Here is a 26,818-nt window from a genome sequence, read left to right on the forward strand (position 1 = left end):
CGGGACAAGCTGTTTTGGAGAGAGAAAGAACTGATTGCGTAATCAAGTTTGCAGGAGCAGAACCTGTTCATTGCAAATTTAGAGGAGGGAGAGCTTTCCTTTATTTTTCCTTTCCTTATTCAACTCATAAGCAATGATTGATATATATTCTGAAAATTGTAGATTACCTATAGAAAAGAGAGAAAGAAGGCAGTTTTCTCCCATTCGTTAGGATGCGTGAAGAAAATGTGAAATAAAAGTATATATGCTACATCACTTTCAAAAGATCTAGTGTGAGATATGTAAGCAAAGACATCCTTTCCCCAGTTTTCACTAGGCGTAGCGCTTCAAGTGGTGGTGATGTGACAGCATGTTTGTCAAACTAGGGGTTAAGCTGAAGCTTTCCAGGTGTAAAAGCAAAGCTGCTGCACTTGGAACTGGGGCTAAGGCTCTACCACTGAAGGCTGCAATAGTTCATGTTGTCTAAAGGTCAGTACTCCCCAATAAACTAATTTAACACTATACATGCAAATATTTTAGTGGAATTCCTCCTCAACATTTAGTTTCTTGTGACAATGTCATATTTATTGCTCTCCAGTTGTCATAGTCTTATGGGCTTTATCTTTGCAGAGCCCTTGGCCTTGTGTTTTTGACTACATTGCTTCTGCGTTTGCCTGTGTTTATGGTGTGGCTTGTTATGATGAGATGCTCTAGAATTGTTTGCCCGTCAGATGGAAAATTTGTCCGTCTTTGGGAAGGAATCACAGGGAATGTATTAAATTGCTATCAGGATTAGTTGACCTTTTTGCCATAATGATCTCCAAAGAGTGATATGTAGCTGAAGTGTGAGCTCAGTGTCTGTTATCCTTAAGTACCTTGATATCTAACCCAGACATTTTTCTATATGGATGGGTGAGAGGTTTGAACATGTTCCTGTGTAGAGCCCTGATTAACTTTCCAGGAAGCAAAACAGGGGTCTAGCATGTTTAAACGGCTTTTTATCATCTTGGGTTTTTGGTCTTCCTCCAAAAATTTAAAAAACTGAACTGAACTTCCCCCATCCCCGGAATCTCTAACTTGCATTTTTCCCTTTGATGGGGGGCTTTTCAATGAGATGTATCAGAACTGCATTTTGGAAGGTTTTTGTTTTTTAAAGTAAAAATCTTTGTGTGCTGATACTTACCACTGAACTGTTCTGCTTTATTTTCTTCCATAAGACACCCTAAAACACTAGATGCGCAGATTAGTTTCAGCCTAAGTCCATCCCATTCAATGCTGTAAGAGTTCTGTAATTGCAAAATTTGGTGGGCAGAAATGTTGTGGGTCTCATATGAAGAGGAATGCCATTAAAAGTAACTAAATATATTCAACTTTTCTGAATTTGGCAAATGCGCTCTTCCCATTCCCAACTAAATTACATCTGAAGACATTTGGTGAAAATATGGGAGTTGACAGCTAGGACAGACAGAATTCTCCCTGAGTGTGCATTACTTAAGTAATGGGAAAGGAACTTGTGAAAATAATAGAAATGAGACTGAAAAGTAATTTTGAGCAGCCTCTAAAATATCACCAGCCCAGACTGCTGTCTTGACTTCATGATGGAGTTGCGGCACATTTACCTTTGCGGACTCTCTTGTACGACAGGAACTGCAGCTGCGGCAATTTGCAGGTGGAGAACTCTTCAGGAGTCTCTCTTCATTGTTCTGCGGTGGTGTGGCTGTATAAGCATATAGGTATTAAGCATATTTTGGGGGATTTTTTTCCTTCCAGATGTAAATACCATAATGGAAACCAGCAGGGAGTTCTGAGCAAGTAGGGCTGAACACTCGTGATGGTATAGCAGTAACTAGATCGTACCAGTGTCAGAGTTGCAGAGTTGAAATCTTAATGTAAAGAGGTAATGAAAATTAAGGTTATAATGGCAATACTATCGTAGTCTCATTAAACATGATATAATGTTGCTCATAGTTGATTTTCTGGCTATGTGTTGTAGTATCGGAGAACATAAGGGTCACTGGAATTAAGCTGATGTTTTGAAACATAGCTTTTGTACATCCTGGGTTACACTCGTTTTTAACCGAACCATGCATCTGGATGGTGGCAGAAGAGGCCAAATGTTCCATTCAGCTTATGGAAACTGGAAGGGAGGCAATAAGGAGGTAAGGGCAAAATTCAGACTAAATTGTAATTTGACATTGTGACTCGTCGTCCAATTTTGCAAGGTATTGAGCTCTCAGACTTCAATCTGACAGAGTTCTGAAGGGTGTGCTTTACTATTGGCGGGTGAATACTACTAGTCAAAACAGGGCATTGGGTAGGAAGCAAAGCTTTTAGCTATCATTCAGTCCTCGGAATTTTACTTACTTCACCTCTCATTAAACCTTTTGTACCTATTGTTTTGTGCAGGTTTTTAAGCTGTGTTTGTTCAAAATGATTTCTGATATTTTTTATCTGTTCTTATCCTGTAGCAATAATATGTATCAGTGGAAATGTATGCGCAGGCTTTCTGGTTGAGTTTCAGCTTTTCCTCTGTGTGCACAGACTGGCTATTTCAAGTTACACGTCTGTTCCACTTTGGTTGTCAGCAAGGAGTTAGTAAATCCCCAGGAGAGTTAAGAGTGTTTTTGAAGGATTTGATGAGCTTCCAGGGCTTGACGCTCTCCACATTGTTGTACTGGAACCAGATGTTGGGTACCACATGTTTGTGTTTTTGGAGCTAAGTAGGTTAGGTACTTTGTCTCTGGCCCATAAAAACAAACATCAGTTTCCCGCCCTAAAACTCTCATCTCTGGGCCATTATCCACACAGTCCTGGCTATGGGAACAGCTTGCATCAGCCTCCCAAGTTGTGAAACCAAAACTGTCTTTTCTGGATTTTCCTAGTTGCTCTCTTCTATGTCCTTTCAAAGCAAAGACCTTCTGATTTACGGTGTTTATCCATGAGGACTCTTTGACAGTGTAAGGTCGGAAAGAGATTTTTGAGCATTGCATTTAGTGAGGATGCACGTGAGCCCTCAGTCCCATGCAGAAACTCTCCTTGTGGCTGCTGAGAACCTGTCAGGACTTTGGGTCGATCTTGCTTTTCTCTCCTCTCCCCTGTTCATTTATGAGTTCCTGTTCCACGTACTCAGACCTTTTCAGGTTGGGCTTGTCTTTTATCCATTTCTAGTTGTCCTGGTTGTGTATAGCTTCAGTTATCCTCCATGACAAACATTAAAAGGGAAGATAATGTGTCTTTTTCTTGCTTTCATCACCTGTACTTCATACTAAAAACAGCTGATTTAGTGTAGCTGTAGCCTATCATTTGAATTGGCCAAGTCAAATGTTAATGCGTCCTTCTGTTCTCCTAAATGGTTTGTCTCACAAATGTAAAAATGGTTTTCAGCAAAGTACAGAGTATGATACAGACTTTACTAACAAAAGGAAGATTCATGTTTTTATAGTGTGATTAAGATTACTTTTGCACTGCCTCAGAGTCATGTTTCTCCAAAGGACTGGCTTCCTGGATTTCTCAGTGATGGGACTGCACCTCCACTGAACATCTATAACTGATTTTGTAAGAGGAAGACTAATACAAATTCTCCATTGCTATTTTCAGGTTTTATTTGCTTTATCCCTTTGTTTTCTGCCACTGTTGTAGTACGGCAAGATGGTTTTTGAGCACTGTCTTTTTTTTTTCTCTCTAAAGGGTAATTTCAGTTGAGTTGCACCCTACCGAGAGTAATGTGGTGAGAAACCGGTTGGCAGTGCTCTGTTCAGTTTTCATTTGCCTCTCTCTCTAAAAGTCTAAAAATATTCCTCCTACAGGAAATGTTTTTCATTCTGTTATGTCTTTTGCTTCCCGTAGGAGGTATTTCTTTTAATTTATTGAATAAACCTTTCTGAGTTGTATTCCCATAAGAGTTTAGGCACAATAGAGTCTTTGGGCGAACTGTCCAAGAGGTCTCACCGTCTTCTGTTTTTAGAAGATACGCAATTGTTTCTTTATACAGTGCCGTCAAGCACTGGGATAAGCTGACACTTACATGAAATGGGAGAATTTGAAGCTGAAGAATGCGGATTAACACATCTGCTGTAACTTCTCAAATTTTGTTGTTTTGATTGTACTTATATCATATTTATCCTTCTTAAATCATAAAGAAATCCCTCTTCTATTTTCCCTGCCCTCAGTTTTAGAAGGATTCCAGGCAATATTTTGATCCCAGTCTTATTACCACAATTTCTTTTGTAAGTGTATGTGTATATAGGAAGGCTAAATCCTTGTAACGTCTTGGTTGGAAGTCAGCTATGTTTAGCTGTTAATTTAATGTGGATGACAGTGCAGACTGTTGTTTGAAAGGGGCGGTGGGGAAAGAGAGACTGGGATAGATTACATTTTCATGCTCCAAAATAAGACCCTATCTGCTCTATCCTTAAATTAGAACAATATGGTTGAGTTTTCTTGTGGCTATTTCATAACATTCCTGCTGACAAAATATGGTGTGTCTTTTGCTCGTTGCTTCACTACTGTTTCTCAAGCATGTGTTCGTGTCTCTGCATCTAGTGACAGCTCTTGTAGCAGCACGCCATGGGGACACGTCTCGTAGGTCTTTAGAAGGGGACATTTGCGTATTCGCAAATGATATACAAAGTGGGCCGCACCAGAGAGCGGGTAAGAAACCATTGCCAGCAGGGAGAATTAGGCGGCCAAATTACTTAAATAAACACAGATAGAAGTTTTACTTTTGTCAGGGGTAACGTGCCATAATTCTGTATTCACTAAAGGAATGGGATGTATTTGGCAGTCAACCTGTATGGAGGGTTTTAAAGCAACTTTTTAGGAGAATAATTAGTAAGATTTACACTGGTAAATTTGCATAGTTGAAAAATCTCTGGCACACTGTCCAAAATGCTTCTTGATCCTTTTCTCTGCTTGAAGTCTAGGCACATACCATTTCCACGCTCTGTCAAGGCTCGGATGGAGGCTTTCTGTTTCATAAACCTCTCCTCAACAGAGCCAGAGTGAATGTGACAGATAAGCATACTTTTCTTTCTTGGAATGAACTTGTAATGGAGCCTCCCACCTTTTTTTAGCCCAAATGCAGCTAAATTACATCCCCTCACATGGATCGAGGAAAACCAGTTAGATAAGTTAGTGAGCGGTGGAAATGTTGAGATACTGGAGCAAGTGTCGTCTTGATGGCCTTGATGGCCCTCCACTGATTAGAGGGGATGAGAGTGCTTAATGCACAAGGAAAGACTGAGGTTTGTTTTAGTCTTGAGAAGAATAAGGGGGAATGTAATTCCACTTCTACTACCTGCATGGGGACTACGGAGAAGAAGGAGCTGGGTGTTGTCAGTTGTGCAATGACAGTCACAAGTTGTAGCAAGAGGAATTTTGAGTAGATCTAAAGAAAAAAACATTCACAGCAGGAGTGGTTAAATATTGAAATGGGTTGCCCGGAGAGGCTCTGGAATCTCTGTCCTTGGAAATTTTCAACCCTTGACAGGGCAAGGCCCCGAGAAACCCAACCAAATTTTGAAGCTGGCCCTGCTTTGAGCAGGAGGTGGACCAGACGACCTCTAGAGGTCCCTTCTGACCTATTTTTTTCTGTGAATCTGTGACTCCTGAGCATCATTTCTTTCCACAGTAGAATGAAAACTCTTATCTCTTCCCTTTGCTACAACATACCTTCAAAGCTAATACTCTGTGAGGCATACCCAAGCATTACCCTGCAGCTACACTGATGGTGTCTCACAGATGCAAAGAAAGCCAGGGTGACTTTTTCAAGACGTCAGTAAAATTTCAGAAAAAAACCAACCAAACCCTTGTCAAATATGAGTGTTTTGCAGAGACAGCTTGACAGTGCTCTAGCAGAACTTCAGTAGGCATTTGGCGGGGAAGTTTCAGTAACTCCTTGCCAGGTAGGTTTCCTGCCAGCATATTCCAGCATTAGGGAGCCCAGGGCTCACACAGTATCTGCCTTCAGGATGGTGTGCTATTGGAACAGACCTGCTCTGAAGTTAAGCTCCATCTGCTTTTGTGGGTTTATTTCACTTTAGGTTTAAAAATATTGAACATTTGGCAAAACACCATTATCTTTTCCTGCCCCGTTTCATGGTAGTTCATTGTGCTCATGACAGGCCATATGATGTGCTTCCATTCAATGCCTGTAGTCAAACGATGGTACTGAAGCATTCCTGTCAATTTAGCTTTTCTCACTTTCATTTTTGTCGTCTTCCTGAGCGTATTCTAAAAGTAAAAAATAATCTGGGAGAGAAACGGTAGATGAAGGAAAAAAAACCTGAAGAGGTATGCGAGAAGGAGAGGAGATGTCCTGCGAAGCTTTGAGCTGGGAATTGCATCAGATACACAGAAGAATAGGTGTGGCAGTAGCACAGTTCAGGCTTTGCCTTATATTGTCTTACACAGCGACAGTTTAACCTGATACTGACCTTACAACTTATGAGCTTAAGGGTACAGTTATGTAACTGGGATCAGTCAAATCTAAACTAAACTGGAATAGGCAGATGGGGCCACACGGCCCGGAAGAAGCTAGTACCAAATTGGCTTGCTGAACTAAATGCTTCCACCCTGCTATTTAAAAGTAGCACAGGGCACAATTTGCTGCTGTTTACAATGCGGTGGTGGGCTTTTTTGAGCTTCTGGAGTATGTTGGTCAACATCTGATCTCCCGTGTCTCTTCTCCTCGCTCTTGAGAAGGGATTTTGGCAAGTCTGCATTTAGTTTTGTCAAGTAGGTGCAGCCTCCAACATACTGTATGAAATTGGTCTGCCAGAAGAATCTTGCCCACAGTAAAATGAAGCCTTGATGGCTTGGTGTCATAACCTTTGGCAATCTCAATAAGTACTTTTTTCCTTGAATGGACAAGAAAATAAAAAGAGAAAGAAGGTGACTGTGGATTACAGCTGCGTGGTTCAAGTAAAAGGAGATAAGGAAGGGGAAGAAGACCGAAACAGCATAAGAAATGGGTAGCTAAGTAATTAGGGCTGGAAAACAGGATTGCCACTGAAGTGCCACTGCCGTTGGGAAGAGGAGAGCTTGGACTCCTGCTTGGGCATCCCTGCTCCATCTCACTCGTGGTGTGACGTCCTGGTTTCCTCCCAGTAGCACTGCACCCGAGGTGCCGTCCTGTGGCTGCTCCGCACTTGGGACTGTGCCTGCTGCGCTGCCTGGCCCTCAGAGAAGCTCCCACCTCTGGTGCGATTTGGTAAGATGAAAGGTGGGTGTTGGACCCAGTGGCGCGTGGTCCTTACTGGCTGCCGTGGTGTGTTGCACTCCCTCAATAGTTCTCACCATCATCTCTAGCGATGAGATTTTCTGAAGCCTTGGACTCACTTTTGAAGATGAACCTTGAGCTCCTAGACCGTTTAGATAGTTTTTGAAATCTTATTCTAGATCTTTTATATCCTTACTTTTTGTTATAGTAATTAGAGCCTACTTCCTTTCTTCGTCCTTCCCAGAGGAAGTTGTCTGTAGCGTCGAGGTCTTCCACACAACTGATTGCCATTTTTTAGGAGTAAAGAGGTCTTATGTCTTGTCCATATGTCTTCTTGGGCTGTTTCTTGTTTCAGTAGTGCTTTCAAGTTGTCTCTGTAAATATTGTTCATGTTTTGTTTGTGTTTGTTTTATGGAGATTACTATGCGCTTTAGCACAACTTGCTATATTATATTTGCCTTCTACTATCATTTGTTATTTTCAGCTGGTGACAGCGTATCTGCTTGTTTTTCAGAAACATGTCTTGAGACTGTATCAGTGCATTATGAAATCCAAAATGTATGCACTTTATTTCTTTAATCCAGTAGCATCCAGCTTTATACACTTCAATGGTAAACAGAAATTGTGATTGCCATAGAGTGTGGGATCTGGCATAAGTGCCAGAATTGAAAAAAGAAGTTCTGCTGTTCTTTGGCAACTCCTTCTGTCCCTGTGATAGCTGGCTTGGAGGGGACTCGGGGAGTTATGCTGCAGAGCTGTATTTTTCAAACAGAGCTTCCTCTCTGGGAGTCTTTTGAAAACAAAGCTCCCTGATGTTTAGATACTGTGTTTGAGGGCTTGGTTGTTTGGGAATCTCTCTGACGAACTGGCTGGAAGCTGGATATTGTCTTGCTTTCTATGGAGGAAATCCTTCCTGTATCCCCAAGGCTGCCGAAGACTGCAGCCGCGGCAGAGCCAGTGAGGTGCCACTGGAGGAGGAGTGGGTAGAGATGAAGGGGCTGATACTGCACGATCTGTATTGCCCACGCTCCACAAACACCAGCTTTTACATTGTGTCTTCTGAATCCAGGTGACTGGTGGAGGGAACAGAGTGTGGTCTCATTGCTTGGCAAGTTGAAGAGCTGTTGCACCCTGGAAATGGAGACATGGGAACAGTGATGTAGCACGGCCGTACTACAGTTGTGGTGGCTATGCAGTCTCTTATGGTCTCAGGTGGCGGGACACCTTTCCTAAGTGCTTTGAGCTCATGGAGGCCTTTCTTCTGGACCAAGTCCAGCTCCTTGGACTTAGCATTCAGCATGAGATTTAGCCATATACCTTTTTTGGAGCTGAAGATAGCAGGCTTAAGATGTCATTTGAATTACAGTTGAAAAGAGTGAAATTCCTGCAGTGAATTATTTATTTCTGGCTTCCTTACAGTTTTTTGAAATACATTCCTTCGGTTGCGATAAAGGCATTTAATAACCATATTGCTGTGCTAGAGGGTGACCGGCCCCTTTAATTAAAATAGGACCAAAGCATCTGTAGGAAAGCAGGAGCTCTTCTTGTGCTGGATCTAACTCAGACAGATGGAGTGGAAGCCAAGGGCAAAGGAGAAATATGGTTGGCAACATCTGGGGCAAATCAAAGCAAAGCAGGAAGGGAACAATTAGTTGGGATGTTCCCAAGGAGAGTGTGGAAGATTCCTGTAGAAGACAGATAGCAGGGGGAGCTACAGAGGGGCTTGCTTGCTTGCTGACCCCTCTTGAAAGAAAATCCAAGGCTAGGGGAGGCTGAACGCTGAAAAGCAAATTGGAGTTTGCTCGGCATGTTCCTTGGAGCCAGCGATGAAGGGCCAGAGGGAGGAAGGGAAGGGGTCTCCTCCCAGGCTTGAGGGCCAGGGGATGGTGGTGCAGCAGAAGCAGCTGCTGGGACGTCGAGGGCACAGAACAAGCAGAGTGCAGGGAGTGTAATGGGACCTCCTGTCAAGTCCAAAGGTTCTGGTTTTGGTTATTTTGGCAATTTTATAACCCAGTCCCTTGCAAGCAGAGAGACTGAGAAGCCCTGCTGGAAAGATTTGGGGAGGAAGGGCTGGCGTGCCTAGAGATCTGGTGACCACTGAGTACAGACGGGGATGGAACCGGGATAGCCGTTGTACTGATGCGCTCAAAGTACCGTGTATATTTTGGGATAAGTGGTTGAGTTGCTGGGGCTTGTCTTATTAGCAAAGATTGTTTTGTGCAGTGATGAAGTGCTCTAATTTGCTTTGCAAACCTTAATGAAGCCTGGAATGGGAGGGAAGTTGTGAATTGCATCTCTGCGTTACCACCTCTTCTGTGAGGGGTAGTTCCCCAGGAAAGCCCGACTGCAAGAAATTGATGGGAGGAAGGGGAAGAGTTTAGGAGCACAGTAAGAAAAAAGGGAACCAGGGGTGCTTCGGGATGGTTGATGTTATGAATTGCAGGGGAATTATTTAATCTTTGTGACAAGATGTTTTGCCTGTAAAAAACCCCATGTAGAATACATATATTGTTTTTTTCTTTCTAAACTTGCAAGAAATGTATGATATTTTTTGCATGGAAGATTTTCTTTGTTCCTTCATCTTTCTCCTCCATGAAGGATTACCACATGGAAAAATGTTAGTTTAATCATTTCACAACAATCTAAATACATCTGGAATCCAAGTTACAAAAAACCTGTGTGTTTGTTATACAAAATTTCAATGTACAATGGCCAGGAAAAGAAAAATAATGCAAAATGTACCATTTCTTAGTAATGTACGTCTCTCAGTGGTAAGTTAAGGTTTTATTGTCTTTGTTCTGTCAGGAAACATCTCCCAGCTATGAGATGTGGTTTCCTGGAGATGAGACACTGCAAAGCAGGGTGGGTGAAGCTCCTAGTGGGTAGAGCTGAGGCTCCTCAGACGTATGTTTGAATGCTCGGTGTGGTGAGTATGCCACCACATCAGAGACTGCTGTGTTAGATTCACATGGCACTAGGTGTCCCTACCAAATTTTACTGAGGAGCTTCCAGAGCAAGGAGGCATGTGAGTGGTTGTGAGATCAAATAGTTTGAGGTCACTTGCCTGCGGAGAGAACTGGAGGGCTTCTGCCTTTGCTTCAGAGTGAGGAACTGGTGATTTATGCTCAACTGGCACAACATCAATGTGTAGAAAAGGATCTAACATACTGAATTTGGAAGAAATGAAGAATTTTATTATTTTTTTCCCATGCTTTGTATTAGGATAACTCTGGAAATACTCTGTTTCTGGTTTTGCTTTTGTTCTTCCCAGCTTTTTAGGAAATATTTGAACCAAAAGAATTGAGGCAGTGCTCAAGACCATTGAGGGAGAAATTAATATACCCAGCTTGGAAAAGGATCAGCTGCAGATTTTACTGCAGAGACTAAGAAGGCTTTTGCCCTTGCCTTCTTCCTCTCCTCGCGCTATGGATTGGGGCTACATCCGTTCTGTAATAATATGTTTTATTTACAATGTGCATAGTTTAGATGCTTCCTAGAGTATCTTTTGACTTCCTGATGAAGAGTGGGACAGAAGCAGTGGGCAGGCTATCGCTTGGTCCTTAGGAGCTGCCTGGGGGTGGCTCATTGAAGCACAGGGAAAGGACAAGGCTCAAAAAATCAGAGCTGCAGATGAGCCTGTGGATTTGATGGCTAATCCACACAGGAGAATGGAAAGCATCTGCTGAGAAGGCCAGGTCTCTGTGCCACATGGTCCTCCTGAGTAGGGCAGTGGGGTGCGGTGGGATTTGGCAAGTGCTGATGGGTGTTTCCCTGATGGGGGGGACGAGGATGTAGCATTAGTTATTTTTGGAAACTACACAGCCTACAGAAAATATATTTAGCTGTTAGATAACTGGTTTAAACTGGGATTATGCCCAAATTAGGGATGAGACAGTAAAGCTGAGTGATAAGAGTATCTGTTGTTTTTTCCCTGACTGTAGGGGGTCGAGGGACAGAAACGTGCCTCTGACAGCATGAAAATCCACACAGAATCCAGAGGATTCATGTGGGCATCCCTGCATCGCTGGTGGCCTTGTGTTGCAGGGGTCATTTTTACATTACTCTAGTGTGGGTTAGGACATCACTGTACAAGAGACCTGCTTTTTTTTTTCCTCCCAGAAATTTTACAGAGGAGACAGCAGATAGATACAGTTGCACCAGGAATGATGCAGAGACTGTTTTGTGATATTTAGTGGCCTCAGCAAACAAATGTTTATCCTTGCTAAGTTTTGGAGAGTCTTGAGCCATGGGAATAATAGGTTAGTAATACAGATATTTAGGGGTAATTTCTTCAAGAATGAGCAGAGAGGGAGTGAAGTTCCCAGTGCACAAAACGGGGTAACAGACGCCTGACATAGTGGAATGAGCGTAGGCAGTGGCTGAGGATGATGGAGAGGATGGAGTTGGGGTGAGTATGTTTAGTGTTTGATGTAATAACAGGCTGAGATGCAGTGGAAGGCTACATAGAAAAAGGGGACATCATCAAAGCCAAGCAGTCTTTGCAGAGCATTCTGGAGGAATATAAGTAGAGCAGTGTGGTGTTGGAAAGGCAAGGAAATGCCACAGCCATTGAAAAGACAGAAGTCTGCATAGGATTTCTAGCTGGGTTTTGTATTGAAAAGACTTGTATATTGATCATTGGTGTGTAAATATAACTTCTTTTAGCTCCTGGCCAGAGGTAGGTGATGGGAGGAATACTGCATACACTGACCATTGTAGTCTTCCTGCCTCCTTTTCCACCAGAGGCATCAGATTTTTGCTGTGTCTTGGAGAGTATGTTTAGACGCACAGGGAAGCATGGTGTAAAGATCTCGGGTCTAAGCTGGGAAGTGACGTGGTGCAGCATAGGGCTCTGCTCAGGTCCCAAAATAGTGCAGCCATGGACCTGCAGTGACTAAGCTAAGAAATCTAATAAAACCTAATAATGTCTTGAGGGGAGGGTGCCAGGTACTGGGAAACTGTAGTAATAGTAAGTGAAAAGTAAATTAATTTCAGTATCAAGTCACTTTTATCTGTACAATATCCAAGTTTGTTTCATTAGCACATGCTATACCTTACTGGCATATTGGATCGTACTTGTACTGTAAAATGAGTTTGTCACCCTTTATGAGTGAGATTACCCAGAGATGAAGCGTAAAACCAAGTTCAGCTGTTGCCCCTGTAGTGACACCTCACCACCCCATCTGTCTCCTGTCCCAACTGGAAGCTGGCTGGCTGCCTGGCAGCCCCTCGCAGTATTACTCCCCTTCCCAAGATGGGCCTTACAGTCTTCTTTCTTGATCCCCATGAGCAGTGCCGTTGTTACCCCGTCGGTCTGCTGAACACGTGGGGATGGTACACCTTATGAACCAGTTACTGGACAGCTGTGGTCGCTATGAAGGTACCAGCCCCTGCGGTGGGTTACTGAATCCTGGTGGCTGGGCAAGAGGGGGATGCTGCCCTTTTAAGTTGGCAAAGGCAGGGGCATCATCCTCAGAAAGGGAGGAGGTTATGTATGTGGTTTTAACTACACATATTTAAACTCCAGGCAGAAATACATTTTTTTTTTTTAATAAAAGCAGCACAAAGAAAGACTTGATGAACAATACTGATAGGCAAGTAATTCCTTTTGTTTTAAAGTTACTTAGTTTATCCCAATGACCTTTTGCTGTGTTTTCTTTGCACATTAAATGTCTTAATGGAAAGCTGGCATCGTGCTGTGAATTATTAACACTTACCTAACAGGTGTTTACATATGTTTGCCTTGAAACTTAGCTCTGTAATACTGCCTGAAAACACTGAGTTTTCGAGTCTGTGCTTTAATAAAGGTGCAGATGAGGTAGGAAAAAGCGGCTGCTGGTTGTTTATACATAACAGTTGTGTTGAGCCTCCTCCAGTGTTGCTAACCATGCGCATCTGAGTTTCTTACCTGTTATGACCACTGAACTACTTCTGATCTGTTACTCCGTCAGCAGCAGTAACTGTAAGCCTCTTCTCTAAATAACTTCTTCATTATTTCTCTATGAGAAGGGCAAACCAACCTTCAACCACAGGCAGTACTCTGGAGGTGCTTCATGTTCCTGCCCGTACCCAGTACTGGAGCGCAGCAGCCTGCGGGGCACAAACCAGGGCACAGCTTGTATCTTCTGCAGCATCTCAGCCCCCTGACAAGGAGAGGCACCCTGAAGCAGGACACTATTATTTGGATGGATGTCTTCGTGTTTTCTGTTCAGTACTTTTTTGGAGATAGACTGTCAAGCCTCTGCCTTGTATAGTGGTTAATAACATCTCACAAGAGAGTTTGCTAGATATTATAGCCAAGGTTGCCTGGTACAGTTCCTGATGCCCTCCAGAACTGTATCATCCTCCCCAAACAAGGGATTACTTCTGTGAGAACTTGCATTGATGGGAGACAAACTGCCTTGAGTAAAAATTGATTTTGCAGCAGCTGCTCCCATTTTAGTACTGGGGAAAAAAAAGAGAGAAAAAAGTGCAACAGAAACACCAGAAGCTGAAGATCCATTCTCCATTTCAGAGGCCACATACCTTACTTGGAAATGCAAGTTCAGGAACATGACTTTAATTATTGGTGACCTTGTCACTTGAGAAGATGAATTTGTATCTCTTGTCCTGGAATATGGGTATTTCTGTGCCTTGATTAGATCTTTGTATGAGAAGTTGAGAGTGCGACAGGCAACTTTTAAGCCAGGGTTCAATATTTCAGCCTTGTTAGGGCACTGATATGGCTTTCACAGAAGTCCTTGCCCTGGTAGTTAGCCATTACCAAGAAGGACCTAATGATTTACCTTTACCTGAACAAACATCTCATAAAAGGACAGCGCAAAGGACCAAGCGGCAGATGCAATGAAGCCTGCCCTGACAGCTCTAAATTGGTTGTGTTGGAGGCGAATACACATAAATCTTCCCTGTGCGGCAGCTGCAGCTCATGGGGCAGTTCTGCTGTCCCAGGCCTAGTGACCACAGGGTTGGTCTGCGGTACTGGTGGCACTGGCGAGACAGCTGAGCATGCCTGGCTGTCCTAGGGTACGTGTCCCCCTGCCCCACGGGATGCCCTGTGACCCACGGGCTCTCTGAAGTGCCCGCATGCACTGTGTGTGCTCTCTTACCTACGGGACCTGGCTCCAAAGTCCCTTCATTGGAGGCAGGTGTTTAGTAGGGTACCTGGGACCCTGCTCCTCCGCCTTTTTCCCTGGATGAGTCGTAAAGGTGCGCTTCATGTGGCATTAAAATTGGGAGGAGGTAGCTGAGCTTCGCTTCTAAAATATCTTGTTTCACTGAAAGAGCAGAAGTGATGGAGTTCTGGACATCCAGAAAAATGGTAGATATGAAATTAGGGAAATGGGAATATGTTCTAAGCATTTAGGCGTGTAAAAACACTTTTCATTCTCCTCTTAAACACATGCAACCCCCAAAATACGACAAGAAAAATGATACTCTTCAGTGAATAATTAACATGTAAGATTTTTAAATCTTTCCTTCATCTTAAATGACTTTGGTCAAGGTGAATCTTAAAATTAACTAAAACATGTATTTCATCTTAATTGATGAGTCTCTTTAAACTACTTGAAAAAATAAGATTTTCAATTTTAAAGGAATACAGTTGTCTCTCCTTAAAGGCATGTATATCAGCTTCTGGTTGATTTCTGATCCCGGGCTCCAAAACTGCTCACAGACGTAGTGGGAGAGAACCTCTCACATCCAGAATTAATTAATATTTATGGTGCCTTTATCTTGCTACAATGTGCTAGACTTCAAAGTGCTGTGCTTTGATTGTTTTGCAAAAATGCAAGGCGCTAGTCTGTAAGAGAAATATCTCTAGACAGAAAAACAGAGACTTTTGTGGCCAGTTCTGCTATTTATTTAAAAAAACCTTAACAACTACAGAGATTGGTATGGCCAACGAACATGAGGCTTTATCAAGCAGCATGCTGATTTTAATTGTCATGGTTTCTTTATCAGTGGTGGTCTTACTTAAAACATGTCTTAACGTCTTATGGAATCAATTAAATATTACTTTGCAAATGGTATGGTGTTTCAACAGATGTGTAAACACCACGCTCTTCCTAACAGGAAAAGGTCACAAATAAGTCAGATTTAAAATTACGGTTGGTCATGTAATGGTCACGAAGGAAATATGGTCTTTTATACTGAAATAATAGAGGGTATCCTCGTGCCTATTTTGGGACTGAAGCAATATAATTTTTTGTCAGGGAATCACAACACATGGTCCATGTTTAATACATGTGTTTATTTTAATAAAATGAAAACTAATATTCAGTCAAAAAAGCTTATAGTGCAATGCTGTCAGTCAGGACTCTGTTGCGGTCTCTGCTTGACGGTATTTATTTCTGTCTGTGATTGGGGTTTGTTTTTTCAGTTAATTTGCCTTCCCGTAGTAGGGAGGACTGTATTTATTAGATCTTACCATGCCTAATCTAACACGAACACCTGCTGGGAAGCTGTAATACAATGTCAACTGCGCCGGTGAGATAAGGACCCGATTTGTTTTTACTTGACACGTTTCGTATTTACCGTATTTCTTTAAAAAACATTTTGGAAATTTCGGTTTGGTGTGAATATTTGTTTAAGCCGTCCCATCAATCACCGCTATGTTTTACTTCCATAGGCAATGTCGGGTCTGACTCCGGTATGTCCCTGCACGGGTCTCTTGATAATCTTTTGTGTAAGACGCGATCTGCCTCCTTCCAGACTTCCTACTTCCACAGGCTTATTTAATTTTGAGACTTCTTTCATTTCACTGTTCTTCTTTGTTTTTTAGATGACTCTGTACCTAGTGGCTTAGACAGATCTTCACAGCAAGACGCGTTCATATTACGAGAGGAGCAAGGAACATTCATTTAGAAAGCTCCTATGACTTAATCCAATATACTGAACGGGAAAGAAATGCCGAATGTGTATGATTATTGGCACATCTGTTACGCTGTTTGCAACTGCTGAATTAACACATGAATACATTTATAAGACAGTATTCGAGACAAAATATTTTTAGTCATTTCTGTATAGCGTATGGCATTTCTTTGCTTAAATGCCTTACCACTCCTTGGAAACAGACAGTTGACGTGTCATTCATGTTAGAAGTAGCATTCAACAGGATATGAATTATTTTTTCTTTTTATATACAAGCAATATTTTATTCGGCCCTCCTTTGCTCCTGGGAGCAGGATAGAAAACAGATAAAATTAATATAAAGAGTGCATATTTTATGCATACCCAGAATGAATCAGTGAACTGAGGATCTGTAGGGCAACACAAATTCATGAGAAGATTTCATCTCTAAGTGCTGGACATTTATATTAATTATTATAATCTGATTTATGTGGATGCATGTTTTTAAGCGTCCCTTGAATTGAAAGACATCAGGCGTTTTGATGTTTCCATATAAATACAAATTCATCTGTATATGCTGCCATCAGAAACAAATATGCAGCTGAAAAGATAAGGTTTAAAAGAACTACCCCCATGTAACATGGCAAATATATTTCTTGCACGGGCGTATATTGCTGTATAGTTTCGTGCATGAATAATTTGTGTACGTTCGAAATGAAGGACAAAATGTTTCCCACATTTGGCGTTGGCAGGCCGAATGCTATGTGTGAAAACTGGACAAAAATAAAGATTCATTATTGGCCTCACATCTGAGGAGGCTCTAGAGCATAATATTTTCCTCCAAAGTCCTCTTCGAGCTTGTGTTTAGTAAATTAGCTTCAGATCTTCCTATCCAGTGCCATTCTAGCATAAGAAGAGGAGCTTTGGCTCACCGAGTACTGAGCAGCCATCTGAGACGTGCGCCTGGTAGGTCTCGATGTAAGTGCCACTTTCAGACAGGGATGTGCTGGGGAGCCAATCCCCACCTGCTAAGATAAAGAAGCCACCTGGATGGGTTGAATCTTGCTTCCCTTGTGCGTAACTCTCTTCCCTTCACGTAGAAGCGAAGCAGCAAGGGAGCGGGAGGAGCAAACCCAGGTCCTGCCCCTGGGTAGGGACAAGAACCAGCTGGACTCAAGGGTGCAGAGGAGCTCCTGAACCTGTTGCTGAAGAAGTACTCCACGGAACTGAAGGTTTAGATTGGACATCTCTTAAATCCTTAGGGTTCTTCTGTTTATTAGGACGAAAGCACCATATAACTGGTTTTATTATGTGACTTTCACAGGTTCTTTTCATTTTTGCATGTGATTGCGTATCCATTGCTTGTTCCAGCAACAACATTAATATGTTTAGAGTTATAGAAAAAAATGTGCAGAGCATCATGCTAGAGAAATTCTCTGTGACTGTATAATTAATGACTACTTCCCTCTTGAGTTTAGAGTCAAAGTTATACAAGCAGCTTTATCATCAAAAGTTTCCAGTTTTGAATGCTTACATTTGCAAGATTTGTGTTCTTGTTAGGTGACCTCTCATACGATATTGCACTTATCAACTGCCAAAATGCTAAGGCTGAAAGAGAAGGATGCTTTTTTTTTTTTTTAAGCCAGTCCATCCAGGTCAGAATTCCGGGAATGCTCAAAAAATAACAGTTACTTTGTTATATTTCTGTACATGTGTGGAAAGGTGGAGTCGTTGCAGTTGCTTTTTTTGTTGTTGTTTTGTTTGGCTTTGTTAGTGGTGAACTGCGAATGAAATGATTAAAATTCCACCCACTGCAGCACAATCTGTGTAAACATGGGCCTTCAGAAGGCCAGGGCTCTTTTAATCTGAAAATTTTTCAGTGTCCGCTCAATGTCTTCTATATGTTGTCTCCACTCTACTTTGGAGTATTGAGGTCTGCTCTATTAAGATGATTCAAAATGCTCCATGCTATCCTGGCTAATGATAGCGGTAGGTGCGATGTCCTCTCCTATTCCCCATCCTCGTGGTCCCCAGTTGGCTTTCAGAGCTCAGTTGAATTGGGGCTTGTTTTCTTTGTGAAAATGCCTTCACCCATGACGCTTCAAAATGAGGTTCATTTCTTTAGGATGATATAACTCTGGGTTGCAAACAGCCTTCAGGAGTAAGGAATAGAGTCCCAGAGAAAATGTAGTTAATTTGAAATGATTTGGGAGCTCTCAGCAAAAACCTTTGGCAAAAAGCTTTCTTGTCCATCATGGGTAGGTAAATATCCAAACTTTGCCTCATCACATTGGTAAAATAAGTGTAGCTGCAGACATGTTCTGTGGGTATTCAGGCAAGAAAAATTCCCTTTAACCAAGGAAGAGAGAAGAATGTCACCGATGTCACCAGACCTGTAAAATTCATCTGGAAAATACAGACAAAGGTGTGACTAGCACCCATAATTTCATTAAGAGTAAATTACAGTAAACTAGAAACAACTAATGTATTCAGTTGTGTTTTGTCCTCAGATGCTTTTGGCATTCTCAAAGTTTGTTATTTAATCTTTTGGGGGAATTTTCCAGGTGCTAAGGATGTCATATGCTGTCTATAGCTCAGTTATAATCCCTTGTCTGCTTCTTGTCTGGGTCTTCAATTATATTTTCATTAGTAGTCCTTTAAATCATGTTTGGGTTTGCAGTCCAGGCTGGTTAGCTGAAGTGATTTTAATCGCTGATTTTAAGCATGTACTTAATTAGTAAGCGAGGGATTTGATGTAAAACTTTTTGGATTGTATTTCACAGTTATTTTTCTTGCAAGATTGATTCGTATTGATTGATAGCTGTTTCATGTGTTGAGTGTCAATGGCAATATAATCTTTTCCTTAATTTGGAACTTCTTTTGCTATTCAGACTGACAAACTGCATACATACTCTCGTTATAAATGGTGAATGATGTATGCAGCATGTGGTGGTATTTTACTCATGGTGATGTCTTCTTGGAATTCAGTTCATGAGGCAGAAAATCCGTGTTATAAAATTGGTTAAATAATACTGCGTTACATATATGAGAAGCACTGGAAAGTGTCTAAACTCATGTTGTGCAGTTGAAACTGAGGGAATTATCAGACAATCAGTTAAACAACGCTGTGCGTGCATTAAGATTACCATTTTAATTTGGATCAGGAGTGTGCGTTGAAACAGCTCTGTTGATCATCCGTGCTGCCTGAGCTTGGGTTCACATCCTGGAGTAGCCTTGGAGCATGTGAATGGAATTGCTTTTACATGGAACCGGACTGCAAAATGCACTAGTGCGTGTTCAGCGTACATCAGGTACACTGGACATTTGAAAAAGCAAGCCATGCTTTGTGTCTACAACTAAGGGAATTATTAACTTGGTAGAAAACCTGGGCAATATCTGTAGGTAGGACTACGTAGGTGTCTGAATGTACTGTTCCTGATTTCCGTTGCTTTCAGATTTTAGAGGTATATCAGCCTCTTCTGACAAATTTCTATAGATTGGGGGGGGTGGGGGGGAAGGACTTTCTTCTACTTGGTTCCTTAGCCTTTAAATGAACTAGTTCTTGAATTGGGTTGAAGAAAATGCCCTGTATTATCAGCAAAATAGTTTGTGATTGAGCAAACCACTTTGCTGGTTTATCACTTCAGTGCATCCTACAGGTCCTTAAGTGGTTTGTTCTCCAGTTCAGTGGTTTAACTTCCTAGTAAACTTCATCAGCAGATGTGTACTGTTTGAATTTAATATCAATTCTTTTAATACAATAGGAAAACATAAGATTATAGTAAATAAGATTTTCACATTCTAAAAGCTTGTTGTTTATTCTTTTGGGGAAATTTTCTGGGTGCTAAGGATGTTGTACACTGTCCGTAGCTGAGTTATAATCCCTTGTCTGCTTGCCTAGGCAGATCTATTTAGAAATAGAATAAGTAAAAGCCATAGTTATCCATCTTGTCAGTTACTTATGCTTCTATTGTTCAGAATCCTTGGATGCAAACCATACCTGGCCCTCATTATTGCTGCTCTTCCTCATCTTCAAGTATTGACAGTATATTTTTGGAAAGAGTAAGTGTGGGTGTTATTTTGCTAACGTCCTTCCACTGTAAAGATGGAATGCGAAAAAAAATCATACAGCTTTTGTGTATTTTCCTTATCCTCGTCCCCTCCCTTTTATTCCAGAGTGTGTCATGACCACGAGTTTCCCTTTCAGCAGTTGTCTAGGAGCACCCTGGGCTTACGATCTGATCTTGGAGCAAGTGAACCCCTTCTGTGCTCATAGCCAAGTCAGCCCTAAAGTAAGCAAGGAAGTGGCAGGGATGGGTGGGATGAAAAATCACGCTGTGCTGCGTCCCCGGGATCGCTTGTGTGAGTGTGGGTGTCCCATATGCTCAGAGGTGTCTCTGTCCCTGAAGTCCTTCTGAGACATCCGGCATTGGGCTGGGGAGGGCATTGCTCTCTCCCCTGTCCCAAAAATAAAGCGGAGGAGCAATGCATCTGGGTGCTGGAAGGTAAGAAGAGCTGTTTCTGTGGCTGTGGCTCACGGGTCTGCCCTTTGTGCATTTCTGAAACCGGGACTGCAGGGAGAAGTGGGGGGGCTCTGTTTTGGGTTCGCGCCTTAGCACTGTGCCTGGCAGAGCGTGAGCCCCAGGCTGGAGCTGGTCAAGCAGCCAGCATGGATACAGCTTTTGTCTAGCTATCCCCTGAGACCACAGCCTGGGTGTTCAGGAGGGTGCGAGTCAAGGAACTCCTCGTTCTGGTGCTCACCTAGCAAGAGGTCGCGGTTGTCTCCATATGCAACAACTGAAAATGAAGGAAAAATTTCCCTTGTTGCTTTTGGACCGTTTAGGGCCAAGGTAAGCACTGCTGCCGAAAAGCATGAAGAAGGCTTTTCTTTGTTTTAAGTGAGATCTTAGCACAATCTGTGCTTTTGGCTACTAACGAGAGTACTCCTTTTAGTATTTCACTCTTCTAGATAATGAGTGTACTTAAACAACGTGTTAAGCAGCACAGCCCTTTGAGTAGGGAGTACTGTCAACTCTTGGCTTATTTTTTCAGCTAGTCTGGTCCCCAGTTTGGCTGCAGCAGCACAATTTCACAGTATGTGCACGGAGTTTTATATCCATTTTCGACAAAGTTTTTCTTTAGTGTATTATGTGCTGCCATTCGATACTACAATTTTATATTCCTCCCTTCCCCTCCTCCCCTGCCCCTGCTGTGGTTTTGATATCTGACAAAGTTTCTCTATGGCTGTTGGCAGTTATTTACCTTTTTCACAACACTTGTTGAGTATGGTTTATGTTTTCTTCCACATTGTTGCGTTATGCTTTCAGGCCATTAATCTCTACATTCCCTTCCCAGGGAGGTCGTGGAGGATCAGACCTCGGAGGTCTCCTGGAATTTTCTTTAGCAGAGTCCAAGGTCGTGAGTTTGAATGCATTGTTTGAATATTCATCCAGCAAGACCTTTGGATATGCGGCGACTGAACTCAGCTGAGCACTGCTGCTTGCAGCCGTTGTGATCGGTCTTTGTTTATTTAACCCAGGCTGTACTTTAAAGAGGTTTTGGTTACAGGCATATTTGGAACCCTATATAGATCGCAGCGGCACTGACGTCCTCATATTATCTCTGAGTATCTTTATTGCTGCTGAGCAAAAAGGGAGTCTCTATTCTTTTCACATAGTTATATAATTAATGAGTTATTTTAATGGCTTTTAGATCTTGTTATTTGGGGAAGTTTTGAATGAAGTTACACAAAGTCAACATTTCAGAAAAAAGTGAGACTACATTTTATAGCTGAGGGAGTAAGATGTGTGCATTACCAGTGCTGGTAGAATTTAAGTTTAGATAAAAACGTCTGCAGTTCTTTTGATTTCAGGAGGAGCTTTCTCCCAGATGTGCTGGGCTAAAAACTGTTTTCCAGATTCTGCCGTGAGACAATTCCAGGACTTGCCAGCATGTGAACTTTGCCAAACTGCAGACAAGTGATGCTGATAACGCTGCGGGCAGTTTCCCTGTGGCTATTTCGATCCTTGTGACAGAAAGGAAAATAGTAAAAATCACATGTGTTTCCACTTTAATTTCTTCTGGGATGACATGAACAGTTAGAAAAGCTAGTTCACGAATATTCACGGGGAGGGAGAAATAGAAACAATAAAAAACTGGAGTAGAGGACTGGAGGCACAGGGTTAGGGTAGCTTCATCCTAAACCCAGGCCCCGAAGAGACCCTGATGTGGAAGGTGGCGCCATCCAGCAGGAGATAGGGAGGTGGATTTTGCATGTCTCCAGGGAGATTTATTGTAGGACGTGTTGGGAATGGTCATTCTACCTTTCATACATATTAAAAGGTTGTTTCTTTTCAAACTATACACATATGGAAGGAATCTCCCAGATTTGCAGTGATGGGCAGTGTGCTCTCTCAGGGGCTTTCGAGAGGTAGGTGCTGAGAGCAGTCTTAGTGTGTGTCTGTAGGTCTGTGGGGTGCAGGGTCTTTGGGTGTAAACCCAGGATGCTTTGGGATGTCAGGCAAAGAAACAGGGTTTAGCGTCTCAATTGTGATCACGTTGTCTCTCCCGTTTGCTGGGATGGAGAAGTCCCCGTCCCACCTGCTCAGTCGGCTGCCCCCACCGGCGCGACACTGCTCCAGGCAGCCAGCAGAGCCACTTCTGGGGCCCACGTTTTGTTAAATCTCAGTCGGCCAGGTTAGCTTATGGTATTGTGCTCTCTCAACGCGGCTATTTCTGCCTGAAAGGTGCCGGAATACTCCTGGGAGCGGTCGTGCCGGCAGCGCAGGGCAGGCGTTAATCTCCATTGACGGGGAGATGACAGGGAGCTGGGACAGGCCGGGGGCCATAACCTTTGCAGTCAGCACAGCTGGCATTGCAGAGCGACATGCGGCCAAATACCTCAGTGCTGGGAAGGCATTTAATAGCCCCTGCGCTTTTTGTTCTCATTACGTGTACCAAACATGTTGTATTTAAGTTATGCGGTGAGAAGGTTTTGTGCTAGAGAATGAGACTCATACCATTGCAGTTCACTTTTGCAATATCCATAAATTCTGCATGGGATGTAAAAATCACTCTGCCATAGGAATAGCTGCAATATAATTGTAGGCTCCGCTGCAGCCATTTGAAACATTTTGAATGGCTATGGCAAAAAGTGTTAAGAAACGCAGTATTTGGACACGGCTAGAGGTTCGTGCATGCTGCTCAAGAAGCTCTGCACTAGTCAGACGGTGTGCCGTGCAGTCCCTCATTCTGATGGTGGCTAATGCTCACCGCTGCAGAATCATAGAATCACAGAATGGTTCGGGTTGGAAGGGACCATAAAGATCACCTAGTTCCAACCCCCCTGCCATGGGCAGGGACACCTCCCACTAGACCAGGCTGCTCAAAGCCCCATCCAGCCTGGCCTTGAACACTTCCAGGGATGGGGCATCCACAACCTCCCTGGGCAACCTGTTCCAGTGTCTCACCATCCTCACAGTAAAGAATTTCTTACTGATATCCAATCTAAATCTACCCTCCTTCAGTTTAAAACTGTTACCCCTTGTCCTATCATTACACTCCCTGATAAAGAGCCCCTCCCCATCCTTCCTGGAGGCCCCCTTTGGGTACTGGAAGGCCGCTATAAGGTCTCCCCGGAGCCTTCTCTTCTCCAGACTGAACAGCCCCAACTCTCTCAGCCTGTCCTCAGAGGAGAGGTGCTCCAGCCCTCTGATCATCTTCGTGCCCCTCCTCTGGACCTGTTCCAGCAGGTCCATGTTCCTTCTTGTGCTGAGGACTCCAGAGCTGGACGCAGTACTCCAGGTGGGATCTCACAAGAGCAGAGCAGAGGGGCAGAATCACCTCCCTCGACCTGCTGGCCACAAAGAGATGAACAATTCATAATGCAAGTGCGTGCGCCTGTGTGAATACAATTACAGAAGGAATTAATACTCAGTAACTTCAAAGAGCACTCTCCAGCAAGCAGAAAATCACAGTTGAGCCCGTGGAGTGTTTTGTCCCAAGACATTTGTCCTTGTTGCCTTACAGGGCACAGTTTGTCTTTTTCAGCATATCCAGCACAAATGATGCAAGCCTGATTTCAGATAGTCGGCTAGCCGTGACACACAGCCCTGAGAAACGCTCGTTATTCTTTGGCTTCGCTCTTCTTTTTACTTCTTATTTATTCAAACAGATTACATTCCCATTTGGATGGGATTAGCTGCGGTTTGAAAGTATTGCTGCGGTTTGTCCTGTGAAAATGAGCGTAGTATTTAGCTGAGAGATGTCTGTTTCATGACCTGAAACATCTTGGATAGAGCACACCAGAGTGTCAGCATTTGTATCTATCTGGATTTCCTGTCGTATAAAGACATGAGGCACGTTTGGGGACTTCTCATGAACTTACCGCTCCCTCTTCCATGGGGAGAACACAGAATATGTGGGTTTCTTCGTAGCTTTTCTAGGAAACAGATGCGTTTTTTTCTCCCTCGCTGTTCAGCTTCTGATTAGCATTAGTGACTGTATCCAGAACAGGCTAAAACAGTAGTGCTCAACACGAAAGCATCCCGTGGAGTGACCCGCAAGTGCGTGCGTGTCCCCAGTGTGTCCTCATCCTGTGCCACTGCTCATGCGGCCCACTGAAACCCAAACACAGCTGTTTTTTCAACAGTCAGCAACATGACTTTGCCCTCAAACAATTTAAATTTGCATTTTTAGGATTAAAAATAACCAGATAATTGCAATAGATGTGATTTATATTTAATGCTCATTAGTGCTGTTTAGTATGGCAAGTCCAAATTTTCTTAAAGAGACAGGACTGTGCAGCTTGCCTTTCAAATTCATTTTTCAAAATGCGAAACAGTGCGTTTAAGCCGCTGTGAATAGCTATGTTGCTGCTATGAACGTGAAGTATTTTTCCTAATTTCATTTAACAGTTTTATTTTGGATACAAGTAATTTTGTTAGCGTTGGAAACCCATGCACAATAACATAGCTCTGGTGTTGAAGGACTGAAACTCTAATTGACTGGCCTTGTCTCTCTGAAAGCAGAGTACAACGTAAACAAGAAAACACAAGCCATAAATGGTGAAAAGCTTACTTTTGAATTTTAACCTCCTGAGCGAGACTACTGAAAATTCGTACTGGGAACCAACCTCAGCATGAATGCACACCATTAGTTTTGTAGGAAACGTACTTTTTTTTTTTTTCCCTTGGTAGTGGAGGTATTATTAAAACACGGTGTAACCGCTTTATGCTATGTATGTGTTTCTTAGCATAAATTAAATTGTTCCTTGACTCAAATGGAAGTAAAATAAAAATCTGTTTATGCTCAAATTGTCGGAGTTACAAAATAGGGTGCAAACTCAACGAAGCTCAGTAGCAACCTCTTCCTTGCTCATTCACCCCTGGGAAGTAATGTTCCACCTCCCCAAGGGAGACTTGTGCCCATCTTGGGCCACGCCTTCGCTAAGGAGGACCATCTGTACCTGCAGGACTGTTCTCCTCCTGGGCACTTGGCCCAGGTTGATCCCACTCGGCAGTGGGCGAAGCATATTTCTCACATTAGCTTAAGTGGCTTTAAATAGAGGACATCAGAGAACTCTTACCTTCAGATAAGACATGACTAGCTGTAAAGGGGTCCGTGTCTGGGGAAAAAAGTTTCTCCCTAAGCATAGTCTTGGGAAGAGTAGGAGGTCTTTTTGCCACTTCTGTTTCGTGAAGCAGCATCCACAGGTGTACGTCTTCAGTCACGTGAACTCAGGTAATCTCAGTTCTTATGCTGACTCTATTTCCTTAACTTAGATTTTTAAGTTATGGCTTAGTTATGGTATTCTTTTCATAATACGCGAGTATCTACAGCCTTAAATGGGAAATGTCTGTTCCTGTTTACAGTGTGCGTTAGTAGAAGGGCTACCTGTAGTAATCCATGATATTTTTGACGTCCTGATTCAGTCTGTCTCTCTCACCTAAGAGTTTTAATTCACGGGACCTGAAGAAACTTGTGGCTGGTGCTGAATACAGTGACCAGTGCAGAACTCGGCAGCAGAAGTGTGAAAGTGCTGATCTGGTGTTTCCTGTGCGTTTCCGTTGGCTTTGGCCTTTCTGCCAGTAGCAGAATATCCTTTGCTGCCTTAGGGATCTTGCTTGTGGTGGAGATTGCTCTCATCAGCTCTGTCCCATCAGGTCCTGGAGTTCCTGTTCTATAGGCGAAAGTCATATTGTGTGGTCCTCTGGACCTGACGTAAAGCTATCTGTAGCCAGATAGAGACTTCGGTGAACTTTGTGTTAAACGCATTCTCAGGAGCTGTACCTACACCAAAGAACCCCCATTCCCACAAGAAATCATCACGATCTCAAAACTTTCCATGTTCGCAGCTGACTCCAGCTCCCGTGGTATAGTTTATCTCATCCATGGTAAACACTGAGAACCAAAGCTTACTACTTTTTCAAGCTGAACATAACAGAGGAGAATTTGTTCTTTTTTCTATTTTGAGGCTTTCTATTTTTATACTGCAATGAAAAGCAGTACCTAGTACTTAACAGTGAACCTCTCATTTCTAAATGAGGTTCACTCTCAGGATCAAGGGACCGGAGACTGGTTCCTCATGATTTTTCCTAGACTTTTCCAATCCCTTTGAGCCAGTGAATAAATTGTCCCTGTGTTTTCTTCCCTATAATATGTCCTTATTGTACTCCACAGCTGAAATGGTTTCTCAGAGAGCAGGAAACAGTTTTCCCAAATGTGTATTTGTAATATTTTCTTGATAAGGATGGGCTCTTGAACTTTTCCTAG

General features: G+C 42.8%; 1 protein-coding gene across 2 annotated transcripts in view; it reads left to right on the forward strand.

Moving 5' to 3' along the window:
- ARHGAP6 (Rho GTPase activating protein 6) overlaps positions 1-26,818 on the forward strand; it is a 344,815-nt gene that overhangs the window by 6,072 nt on the left and 311,925 nt on the right. Inside the window, exon 1 of one of the 2 annotated variants that reach the window (XM_074606615.1) lies at positions 7,116-7,201. The exons of the other annotated variant lie outside the window; for it this stretch is intronic. The gene's annotated coding sequence lies outside the window, so the exon portion shown is untranslated. Of the gene's footprint in view, positions 1-7,115; positions 7,202-26,818 lie in introns of those variants that run through there. 2 annotated transcript variants of the gene reach the window in all.

The sequence above is a fragment of the Larus michahellis genome, chromosome 1, assembly GCF_964199755.1.
Source record: "Larus michahellis chromosome 1, bLarMic1.1, whole genome shotgun sequence".
NCBI classification, from domain to species: Eukaryota; Metazoa; Chordata; class Aves; order Charadriiformes; family Laridae; genus Larus; species Larus michahellis.